The following is a 12,552-nucleotide window of genomic DNA, read 5'->3' on the forward strand; positions in this document are numbered from 1 at the left end:
CTTACATTTCCCACTGCTGCTGAACACTGGAAACTACACATTGAACATTCATACAAGAACAAGGAGCTCTTTGTCAGCATTATTAAGAGAAACTTAAAAAAAAAAAAAAAATACAGAAATAGGGGTTTCCCACTCTGGCCAAAAGGTACACCCTCACAACGAACACAAATTCTGCGCAATAGGACACCAGACTCAGGCTGAGCGTTCATAAATACAACAAGCAAAAAAAGCAATGTTAACTACAAGGAGGATTGTCATTTGGATTGCTGTGCAGATCTGCAGTAAAGGCCCCCATACATCAGCAATCTGAAAACCACAATTGAACAATTTGAAGATTTATTGCCCAATCTTAGGATTTCCCAATCGAGCAATCTGCGCCCATACACTACAGATCTTTTTCAGTGATTTGCAGATCGATTGCAGCAAACACAGATCTGGCAATCTTGAAAGGCTCATCATTTTGCTAGAAACGGTCTGCAAATCTGCTGATCATGTCCATACACTAACAATCTACAGCCCCAATCCATCTGTAAAATCCATCATGTTGGACAATCTGATTAAACAATTCCAATCACTTTTTGGTTGCAATCTGTGAAGCCCATACATTGCAGATTTTTATACACAATCGATTGCAAATTGCACGATTGCTGCAATCCATCTCTGATGTATGGGGGCCTTTAGCCAAACAACAGAGACATGATCACACCAGCAACATATATCAATCACCCAAGTCCCAGCTGTCATGCATGTTCTCAATGCTGCAGGAACTTTTGTTTTCTTCACAATAAAGGATCACACAGAAATGTAGCTTCAAATGCTCTCAATGTGACATTGGACATTCCAGTCATGCATATACCCATAAAGGAAGCAACATGTGTGGTCTGACCCTAAAAGGCAATTAGTCACCCTCTGCTCCAGGGATGGCCAGCTCATGTCTATGTGACATAATGGGAGAGGACACCGCAGGTTAGATGCTGAACACTATGAACCAGCTCAATTCAAAATTGTTCCCTGAGATATCAGCCTTATTCTGCTGGTTTCCATGTTTTGCTGGTGCAATTTGACCTTCTCTGCCAACAGTACTATCCCAACTAACAGAATGAATTATACAGTAGTCCCAACTCTGTTAATGGACTATAATTTCCCTGAACCGTAAATTTACAAATACAGGGCCTGATTCAGCAATACATGCTAGTGCACTGCTGAACGCAGGTTCCCGATGTTTGGGAATCTGCGCAGGCCCCATTCTGCGTGTGCAGAATTGGTCCTGCTAACTCGCTCGCAGACTGGCAGCAGATTGTCAGTCCCTAAATGAAGGCGTGTCACCGCCGTTGTGGGGGAGGGAAGAAGCCAGGATCTTTGACAACGGACGGAGATTTCCTGGCTTTTTCCTCTAAACTGGGTCACCGCAGCCGGCCGATGTCATGCAGATTATCCGATGTTGCATTGGACAACGCAGTTCGAATAAGTAATGCTTCCTGCTGCATTACCATATCTGCAAGGGTCGCAATTGCAAGGCTGCCTGCGTGCATACATCATATCTATAGCCTGCGTGCAGCTTTACAATTACGATCCTTGCAGAATCAGGCCCACAGTGCGGAAATGTAAAGTAAAAGCAGGCCTGGAAGATTTTGTCCCTGAAACAGCTTGTTCTAAAATTTGCTCATCTCTAGTTTAATGCAATAACTGTGTATAACAAAATGGCTTGTACCAGCAGGCAGTTCCTCAATAGCATATTGCAGGGGTGGCCAGATTTTCGGTTAAGTGGGGCATCACTGCAGTGCATTGATTAGCATTGGGTCTGATTCCAACAAAGATCATGTATGGGTGGAGTTAGTATGTTATCTCTGTTTGCATAGGTTTCTTCGGGGTTGTCCGATTTCCTCCCACAATCCAAAAAATACTGGTACAGATGTGTCAACATACATCTTACCTCTGTGCGCTATAAGTTACGTTAAACATAACTTGTGAGGCCATGCGGCTCATTAGCACAGAGCGCCTTTAAGTGCAACTTTTACCTTCAAATGCGTCTTATTCGCAAAGCATAGGACACACAAGCAGCTTCTGCTGATTAAAATGATATCGGCATGTCTATGTTCTGTGTGCGGGTGTATCTGCATGTAAAATGCTACGTTACAGTGTCAGGGACACCAAGCACAGGGACACTAACGTAGCATTTCACATCCAGATACACCCGCACACAGAATATAGGCATGTCGATATAATTTTAATCAGCAGAAGCTGCATGTACGTCCTATTCGTATCGCTTTGCGAATAAGATGCATTTGAAATTAAAAAGTCACACGGAAAGACGGTCGACACTACAGAGTCAAGCCATGGCATGGCGCAACTAGAAGGGCTGTTTAACGCACGAGGAGGTAAGATGTATGTAGACCCATCTGTAGATTAATTGGCTTCTGACAATAAAATTAACCATATTTTGTATGTGTCTCCATGTGATTAGGATTATAAGTACCACTAGGATGGGGACTGATATAAATGACTAAATATTCCATGTAAAGTACTGCATAATATGTGTGAGCTATATAAATAACGGTTTATAAACAAATAAGTACTCTGATGTTATTAGGGATCCTGGAGTCAAAACACCCACCAATGTGAGCTGTTTCTGGAATAAGAGAATCAGCTCTCAGAGGAAGGTCTGTCTTGATAGAAGCAAGAAAATGCTCCTGCGGCAGCCACAGACGAGACCGACCAAACAAATGGCTGAGAACTACCGGTAGATTGCAAACTACTGTTTGACCACCTCTGACATAATGTATCAAACTTTTATGCAATGTATTCATACAGAGTAAAATAAAAACTACAAATAGTTAATGAACACCATTTGGATATCCATAAAAGGCTATAAAAAAACTCACAACAGGTTCCCATTTGCAGAGCAGATAATTGCAATAACTGCCAACTGCCAGCACAAGATACTGACTCTGGGTGATGTTTGTGCCAAGCAGTTCAGCTCCATCACCTGCTACAACTAGAAATGATAATGAGAGACCCTGCACCGCATGTCACTGCTCTATGCCATTTCTATCCACATCTATTCAGTGCTTGGGAAGTTACAGAGATCAAATTAAATGGCCACTACACAATCCATACATTAATAAATAAGATAGATTTGTGTGTAACAATTTCCTCTGGATCGGCCCTAATGTACCACTTATTACACAGACCTGATAGTCATTTGTTTTCTATTTTTTTGAGAATTGTACATGAAGAGGTAAAAAAACAGTAGCTTTCACAGATCATCTATATGGTACATCTGCTGGGACTAATGGTTCCACAACAGCTGGAAAACCATAGATTACCTTACTTTACACTGTTAGTGCGAGAGGTTGTACAGACAATAGGAGAGAGATGACTGTGTAAATAGATTTATTTGGAGTACATTATATCATATACTTATATGAGCTGACTTAGAAATATAATCAAAATGCAGTTCAATAAATTATACAGTATCTGTGATATTACAGTACAGACTACTGGTATACAAAAATATATATTTTCGGCAATTTCACAGTTAAGGGCCGAATTCAATTAGCCGCGAAAAGTGCCGTTTGGAGAAAAGTTCTCTCTGATTTGCACTGTTCGTCTGTTTACAAAGTATCTCCATATTCAATTCCCCGAAGTTTTCGCCTAGGCGAAAGGCGAAAACTCCATAGGCAAAAATAGGCGAAAACGTTTCTCCAGCAAAAGGCAGGAGAAAAGAAGTGCAAAATCCATATTTTGGGGTACAAATGTGGGGACTTGGTTCAGAACCCTTTGGATACTCCCCCTATTAGGGCAAAAAAAAATTAAAATAAATGAACTTAATGTAACCCCCCTTCTATCACTAAAGGGTAACTGGGTTACTAACTCCTATATAGTATACTGTACCCACCCTTACCCTCTAAGTGGTGTACCTTTTCTCTATCAGTGCCTCCACCCAAGCTCTATTAACTGGTATTCTGTTCACCGGGCTCGCTTGGGTAAGCCAAGTGCCTAGTACTATACCCTCTATTTCCTATCGTGTAGGATACTGTGTATTGCATACTGTTACCAACATAAAATTGTTATAATAACAAACCATCTGTGTTTATGGATTTCGATGACCACAGATTACCTCATCGCTCCTCTAGGTAAGTAAGACAATAGTAGATATATCTCAACACCTTTTCTCTTTATAGATATAGGTAAATACTGTACATATTAATAACAATACATTACTACTATGTCACAATCTGTTACATTTATAAGAACATACTACTCCTTAACTGAACAATATATATTATATAGATAAACAAATTCCCTTTAATATTGCTGAGAATTTTCACAAATTAGTATTGTAGGTAGCATCTCTTTCTAAGAACAATGAAGCCAAATCCTTTCCTAGAAGTATCCCTTTGGAGAAGCATATTATAGTGAGGTCCTTAATGATGTCCAACTGCACTTTGGTGTTCCTGACGACAAATAATTGATATATTTTATCAGTTATGCTGCTGGCTGAAAGATAGATGTGTTTCCTCCATAGGTAGTTTCCAAAAGCTACATATTCATATACTGAAATTGCTGAACATGAGAGTCCAAACTTATCTGGCTCTTATGGAGGGCATCCACTAGACGATTTTATCCCTGTCCAACCTCTTAACGATTTTCCCTTGAAGTTTCCCTTGAAATTTGATCTTCCACTCTGAACAATTTGCAAAAGATTTGCAGAAGATCTAACAATAAACTATGTTGTTTTAATCTGTGATTGAGAGCTTTCAGCTATAGTGGGCAGATAGTGGTTCATCGTTTGATCGTTCAGCGTAAACGATGTGTAAACGATTTGTAAGCAATCAAGTGAAATTGACCTGCATGTTCAGTCAATGGAGGAGACGATCAAACGACCAGCGGGAGCGCGCATCGTACATTGTTAGAAACAATTACTGCACGATTTGCAAACGATGTTCAAACGATTATCGAACGATTTTATCATTATCGTTCAACTTTATCGTCTAGTGGATACCCCCCTTTAGTTTTGGCTTCAGATGACTGTGCTCCCTTTCCCATCTGTGACAGCTGACCTGTCCCTAGCACAGTGTTTATTTAATTAAATATACAATCAGCTCATACTGTAGATCCTGTAGTGATAAGTCAGAGATGCAAGCCTTGGACTTATAAAACTGTATATAATTATTCTATGAGCTTCCCAAATCCTATCACTGCTTGCTTGCTGTAGTTCAGTTATACACTGTTAAATATTCAAGTCTCTCCTTATCCCAGCTTATACTCCCCCAAGGTCTCATTGTCCCTATGCCACTGGGGATGCGGTTGATATATATATATATATATATATATATGAATGTAACGGACACCCCTGCACAGGCTTCCAATCCCAACCCTCCACAATATTCTCAAGTCTCCTGATGCTCTGTGAGACTTTGTATGGGATGCAATGTACTGCGGTTACTCACTACTACTGGTGGGCACTACTACCACTACCAGTCATCCACCTGTCACTATTGGAGCTTTTCACTGAATTCCCTAATGAAGGGGAAATCCCACCTCCACTGACAGCATCCAGACCTGCCTCTCATACCACAGGATGGCTCCCGGCAACCTGGCTCTGACCTCTTCATGCAGCCGCTGCTGCTCCACATCCACGCCTGCAGACATGCCCCTCTTCGGGACCACAGACTCTCAATAGGGGGGTGTGTGTCTTAACTCCACCCCACTCACAGCCTCCGCCAGTTGCCACCAGTCCCTCTGCGCTGCTCCGCCACCGGGACCTCTGCCTCCTGTCAGCGGTGGGCTTACACCGCACTACTGACAGCCAATGCTGCTGCCTCCTCACTGGCTCCACCCCCTGTGCCCAGCAGCCCACATGGCCACACTGCCGGGGTCACAGGGAGGTGGGCACACAAGGAGGGTAATGTCAGACTCCTGTCAGCTGCTGCTGATAGCCCTAATCCCTTTCTCAAAAACCGGACCCTCTTTCCCTGACAGAAACCAAATCACTCCCACCTATATCACTCCGCCCCCTTCTTCTCCAGTGCATGTGCATCCCATACACACGTGCACATACTCACCACAGGGAAAAAAAGAACCACATAAATTTATATGTAAATACATTAAATATATATACACATATGAACTACAATACTCCATTATAAATACATGACACACACATACATTTTAACTGTGACTGCAGTACATATATATTTAACTCATATATGTACTTATTAATATAGTATGTTATTTAACCCTTAACCAGGGTTACATTAATTCACCCCAAAATTTTTGGGTCGAAAATTAATAGAGTTGGAAAAATTTAAAAAAAAAAAAAAAAAAGTGGGGGAGCCTGGTACTTTGGGGGGCTTTATGGTTGGGACAGGTGTTTTGGGGATTGTACGAGGCTGCAGCAGGTGTATTTTTGAGATTTTTTGGAATCTTCATTTTAGAGACATCAAAATATACTAGTACCCATTTTCAGGTACCCTAAATTTAACCTCTATACTTATTTTTCAGAAAAACCATAGCTTTCTATAATTTTTCCACACATATGCAAATATGAATATAACAGCCCTTTGCCACAAATTAAGGGCCTGATTCAGAGATGGACGGAATTGCACAGACGCACACAAGCGGAGTGCAATTCCGTCCATTTAAAATGCAAATACAGAAGGAGGTGTCACACACCTCCTTGCTGCATTTGCGTGATCCCAGCGCTGCGACCCAGGTCACAGCCTGAGGTCACCATCGGAACATCGCAATTGTTGTCGATGTTCCATTGGCCAGGGGTCCTGGCAGCTTGCAAGGCTAGGAAGTATGTGTGCACCCACGTAGACAATGGCGTCGTCCCTCCCAGAAAACAGGGGAACGCTGCTAGGGAACGCCCCCGCTCCACCTCCCAAACGCCGCAGCCTGTCAATCAGGCTGTGGTTGGGACACACTGTGAGCGGGCTCGCAGTCGGAGGGCTGCGCATGTGCAGTCCTCCAAACATCGGAGATGTGTACTAACCATCGGGTTAGCGTACATCTCTGAATCAGGCCCCAAATTCACTACGTACCTTTATTGGGGCTACTACTATTCTATATTGATTCCCAGGGTCGCTGAAGCTTTTTATGGGGTACAGACTGATTTCTCCCAAAAAAAAGAGGTCTGTTTCGCTTTGTAGAACATTCGCCAATCCGCGTTTTCGCGTGTTTTACAATAGGGCGAAAAAAGCGGGGACGCTCATGAAGAAAACATTGCAGCAAAACAGGTGAATTCAATCCGCTCTTCGCCAGACGGCACTTTCTGCGGATAATTGAATTCGGCCCTAAGAGAAGAAATAACCATTTCATTCACATACCTGATTAATCTACCATGTACATTAATTCTTTGTTACAACAGGTAAACCAACATACTCCACTATTTTATATCAATTTACAGAACCAACTTTGCTATCGTGTAACTCGTGGATGCTCCCATCTTTAGAGCAGACCTAACGCTCTGGTCTCTGACATTGCATAGAATGTTTATTTTCTGAAATCCTGCCAAGCACATATCCTTTAGAAAATCCATCTATTGCCGCCAAAGAGCCAGTCTAGTAAATTTGACTTCTGTCCCAGTGGAGAATATATATGTAAATGTACGCAAATATACTTCCAGAAGCATTCAGTTTCTGATTGCCATGCCATATCACATCTGATACAGCTGTCAGCCCTGTTCCCCATCATACTACTGACGTGAATCTATTCAACATTAGGTACTTAGTATTTCTGCTAGCGGGTTTCATAATTAGATTTAAAGGCATAACAGCATAAAAGATAAAAATCAAGTTACATCTATACTGAACAACATTGCAAAGAAGGGAAATAGTTATATTGGGTATATATAATATGTTTTTAGAATTAAACAGAAGAATTTAGCTAGAGTTATTGATGAAATATACGTATCTACAATGTGTGCTACTGTTGTAATCTGCGTAACTTTTCTCTTCCATCACAACAGTGGAAGACAGGTGGTATCTAGGTAATGATTAATTAGCCTATAAGGACATTGTGTTTGCTAGTCTAAATGTGTAATGCACCAAAATATCAACTAGTGAGGTCTACCTGACATGCAAGAATAATGTAAAATATATACAGTTAATAAGGATAAAAAAAAATTGCCAGTTTTCTTATCAAGATGGTATTTGTACATATATAGGAGGGGTAGAGTTGTTACTTGTCCACTGTTCTTACCCTACCCCACAGTTCTACAGATGAGAACAATATTATTTGTATGAAGTTTCCAGGGTATGATCCAGAGGGGAAATGGTACTAAGTTAGTGCTAGGCGGCTAGGTACTCCCCCCACCACTGATGCATAGGCCACATTTGGGTAAATACCCGTCCTGAAATTGCCTACTTGGAAACTCCCCTTCACACTCCCATCCTGCTTCTCTGGTGGCAAGTATAATTCATATGACTCTGCATTCCCAGTAATTGTGTGCGTTCAGTCTAGGAGCATGTGCACTGAATATAAGGAAGTTACGCTCCGTAAAGGGTGTGTGCTCCACTCTGAATTAGGCTCTTAGCTTCTCTGTTTCATACTAGCACAGTAAAATTGCTTGTGGTGACCAGCAATAAAGCTTTTCTAATGGGAATGAAATAAAAAACAAAATAATGGTCTTGAAGTGAGCTTAATGGAAACCAGTGGCAGATGTGTATCCTTCCCTACCATCTACTGGGGCAGGGATTTGCAGGCTACCAGCGCTAAGGACTGTTAGATGTTTTTCATGCCATCAAGTTGAAAAAGTGTTTGTGGCTTTTTATGCCATTTCCAAATTACTGTCACAAGTATGCTTATGCAATTCACACCACTGCCTTCCTGAAGCAGACCTTTTATCTGTGTGTGGTATAAGAGATAAGACAGTAATTAGATAGAATGTCTAGGTAGACACCAGATGTTAGACAGACAATAGTTCGACATGGACAAATGGTCGACACTTATTTTTCTAGCCCTAATCTTCACTTTAACCTTCCCCTTGGTGCCTAACCCTAACCCTCACTCCTGGTACCTAACTGTTGGGGTAGGTACCTGACCCTAACCATCCCTTCTAGTGCCTAACCCTACAAAATACAAAAATAAAAAAAAATGTCGACCATTTTTGTGTCAACCTTTTGTCTGTCAAAGGCTGGGTACACACGTAAAGATTTTTTGTCCAACCATCCAACTAGTTGATTGGTTAGAATGAAAATCTGGTAAGATATGAAAGCAAATGACAATCAGCAATTTGCTCCCAAACGCCGGAAAATGGACAAAAACTGTTTGAACAAATTATTTAGATTAAACATTTAACAAACTTGTCTGACGTCCATTTTCATCTGTTTTCTGGCATTTAGGAGCAAATTGCTGATCATCAGTTACTCCCATACCTTACCAGATTTTCATTCCAACCAATCAACTATTTGGATGGTTGGACAGAAAATCTTTATGTGTGTATGCAGCTTAATATATGTTGTCTACCTAGACATTGTCTATCTACAGTCCGGAGCCCTTTTCTTTCTGTACTACACTCAAAACGGTTTGCATCCGATCCACTCCGGATGACATTTTGCCACTAGTCTGAAGCCTCAAAAAATATATAGAGGATAAAACACGGGTACATACAGGCATGAAAAGCCTATGTCCCTTCTGGTTTAGCTAAAAGTTTTTAGCAAGCAAATGGATTTGATCACTCTTGGTATAATAAAGACATTCTAATACCATGACCTTAAGAGGCACATAATACAGCTCACACTGCATGAGTATTATGAGGAGTAAATGTCTGGTGATACTATGTGGAAAGGTGTAAACCGCCACTGGGAAAGTCAGTAGGAGTTGGCACTGCAGTCACATTTTAGGAATAAGCACATCAAAAATCAGCTTCTGTTTATTGATCTGTTTGATACTACACAATACAAAGTCACACACAGCACTGTTCTATCTACTCAGAGCTGTCAGCAAAGTTAAAACAATATCCATGAAAAAAACTATTTGTACAACCAGTACAACTAGCTCAGACATTTGGCAGTAACTTAACAATCATTTACATTAGTCACATGCACAGACTACAAAACAATGACTAATGCAAGAAATGCAATTGGGAAGTATAATAACGGACTGAGAATCCGAATTGTGTAACTTAAAACACACACCAAGAAGAGCGGCTTTCCAACCCAAAGTCACCATTAGCCAAATTCCATACTGCAACTTGGTGGTTGTGAGGGGTGGAAGAGGAGGGGGCTGTAGACATCCTGCGAGTAGAAAGGGACTTTTTGCTCTTTACATACTTAGCATTCAGTAAGGAGTATTGTTGGCAACATTTTCTTCTCATTTCCATGAACACTTTGCTCATGCGCATATGTCAAATGCTATGCACATACATCTCAACATGAATGCTCACAAATGTAGTTTTATAATATATTATAAATGATCCATTCTAGATACATACATACATCTATAACATTAAATCCACTGACCGGTGAAGTGAATAACATTGATTATCTCATTACAATAGCACCTGTCAAGGGGTGAGATATATTAGGCAGCAACTGAATTCAGTTCTTGAAGTTGATGTGTTGGAAGCAGGAAAAATGAGCAAGTGTAAGGATCTGAGCGACTTTGACAAGGGCAGGTTTTGTGGGGTATTCCCGGTATGCAATGATTAGTACCTACCAAAAGTAATCCACGGAAGCACAACTGGTGAACCAGCGACAGGGGGCGTGTGTGACCAAGGCTCAGTGATGCACATGTGGAGCAAAGGCTAGCCCATCTGGTCAGATCCCACAGAAGAGCTACTGTAGCACAAATTGCTGAAAACGTGCTGGATATGATAGAAAGGTGTCAGAACACACAGAGCATCACTGCTCGCTGCGTATGGCACTGTGCAGCCATAGACCAGTCAAACTGCCCATGATGACCCCTGTCCACTGCCGAAAGTGCCTACAATGGGCACACGAGTCAGGACTGGACCATGGAGCAATGGAAGATGGTCTGATGAATCACGTTTTCTTTTACATCATGTGGACGGCCAGGTGGGTGCATGTGCACAATTTCCCTGGGAAAAAGATGGCACCAGGATGCACTATGGGAAGAAGGCAAGCCGGCGGAGGCAATGTGACGCTTTGGGCAATGTTCTGCTGGGAAACCTTGGATCCTGGCATTCATGTGAAATTTACTTTGACATGTACCACCTACCTAAACTGTGTCCTTCAAGTACATCCCTTCATGGCAACGGTATTCCCTGATGGCAGAAGCCACTTTCAGCAGGATAATATGCCCTACCACACTGCAAAAATTGTTCAGGAATGTATTCAGAAACATGAGAGTCCAAGGTGTTGATTTGGCCTCCAAATTCCCCAGATCTCAATCCGATCGAGCATCGTGCTTGAAAAACAAGCCTGACCCATGGAGGCTACACGCCGCAACTTAAAGGACATCTTGGGGCCAAATCTAGTGGTGGCTAGAACCCACTGATGGTGAGCCATCGATGGTTAGTTTTGCACATACGCAAAATGTTTCACTGTCAGCAGTCTATGTACTCCATCATTGGCAGGCAGCCGTCAATGATGAAAACAATCGCCATCGGTTGCTAAATCATCAATGGTCGATGGCCAACCCGCACACCTTCAAATGTCTTGTGGAGTTCATGCCTCGACGGGTCAGAACTGTTTTGGCAGCAAGCCTGGCACCTACACATTATTAGGCAGGTGGTTTTAATGTTATGGGTGTAGGTGCTGGCAGGGAGAGGAGGATGTGTGCTGTACAGACGATTAGCATTATAGTGTCATTGCCAGAAACCAATGCTTATACTAGGGACTGTTCCCAGGGATGAGGGAGTTACAGCCACTACTATTAGTGATATATAGTGCGACTGATCGGCAAAGCTCTGCTAGAGGCATGACGCTATACATACATAGGCGGCGTCACATGCACACACCGGTACCGCACTCTTCATACACAGAACCTCTCACCTCCTCAGGCGCTGATGATGTAGATGACGCCGGCAGCTGCTGGGGCTCCGATGACCGGCGGCTTCTGTCCCGCGGGCTCCCGGTGAATGAATGAATGACACGCAGCGGGGACCGGGTCCTGGGTATCTGACTACTTCCCTCACAGCAGCTCCAGGCGGTGCGGTGTTGTCTCACACGGGAGTCGAGCGGGTGCTAGAAGCAGGGTGGAGGAGGCGGGACGCCGGGTGATGTCACGGTCGTCGCGCTGTGCTGGATGACCCGCGTCCCGCGTCCCGCCTCCTTCCCCTCTCCTCCTCCTCCTCCTCCTGCTGCAGCAGCATGGTGGTGGCAGCATACACACAACAGGACAGGGCTGGTGCTTCCGCCACACTGACACCGCTCTGCTGAAGCAATGCTGCTGGGCTATGGACAGGACGGGACAGGGGCATTACTGTGTAGGGAGGAGACTGTACACAGCTGCTCCAGCTCTCTACTACAGCTTTATTCCCCTCATCAGTTAGCTGTGTAGATGGCAGAACTGTATGTGACCATAGGTGCTGGCACCCTCTGTCCTGGAGACCCTGGCAGTCTGCCCAGCGAGCCAGGGTTT

General features: G+C 42.8%; 1 protein-coding gene across 1 annotated transcript in view; it reads right to left on the minus strand.

The window, feature by feature from the left end:
* Positions 1-12,044, minus strand: part of LPIN2 (lipin 2) — a 183,511-nt gene extending 171,467 nt beyond the window's left edge. The window contains exon 1 of the mRNA XM_088469640.1: positions 11,964-12,044. The gene's annotated coding sequence lies outside the window, so the exon portion shown is untranslated. The remainder of the gene's footprint in view (positions 1-11,963) is intronic.
* Between the last annotated feature and the right edge of the window lie 508 nt (positions 12,045-12,552).

The sequence above is a fragment of the Taudactylus pleione genome, unplaced genomic scaffold, assembly GCF_031769625.1.
Source record: "Taudactylus pleione unplaced genomic scaffold, aTauple2 ptg000093l, whole genome shotgun sequence".
Taxonomy (NCBI): Eukaryota; Metazoa; Chordata; class Amphibia; order Anura; family Myobatrachidae; genus Taudactylus; species Taudactylus pleione.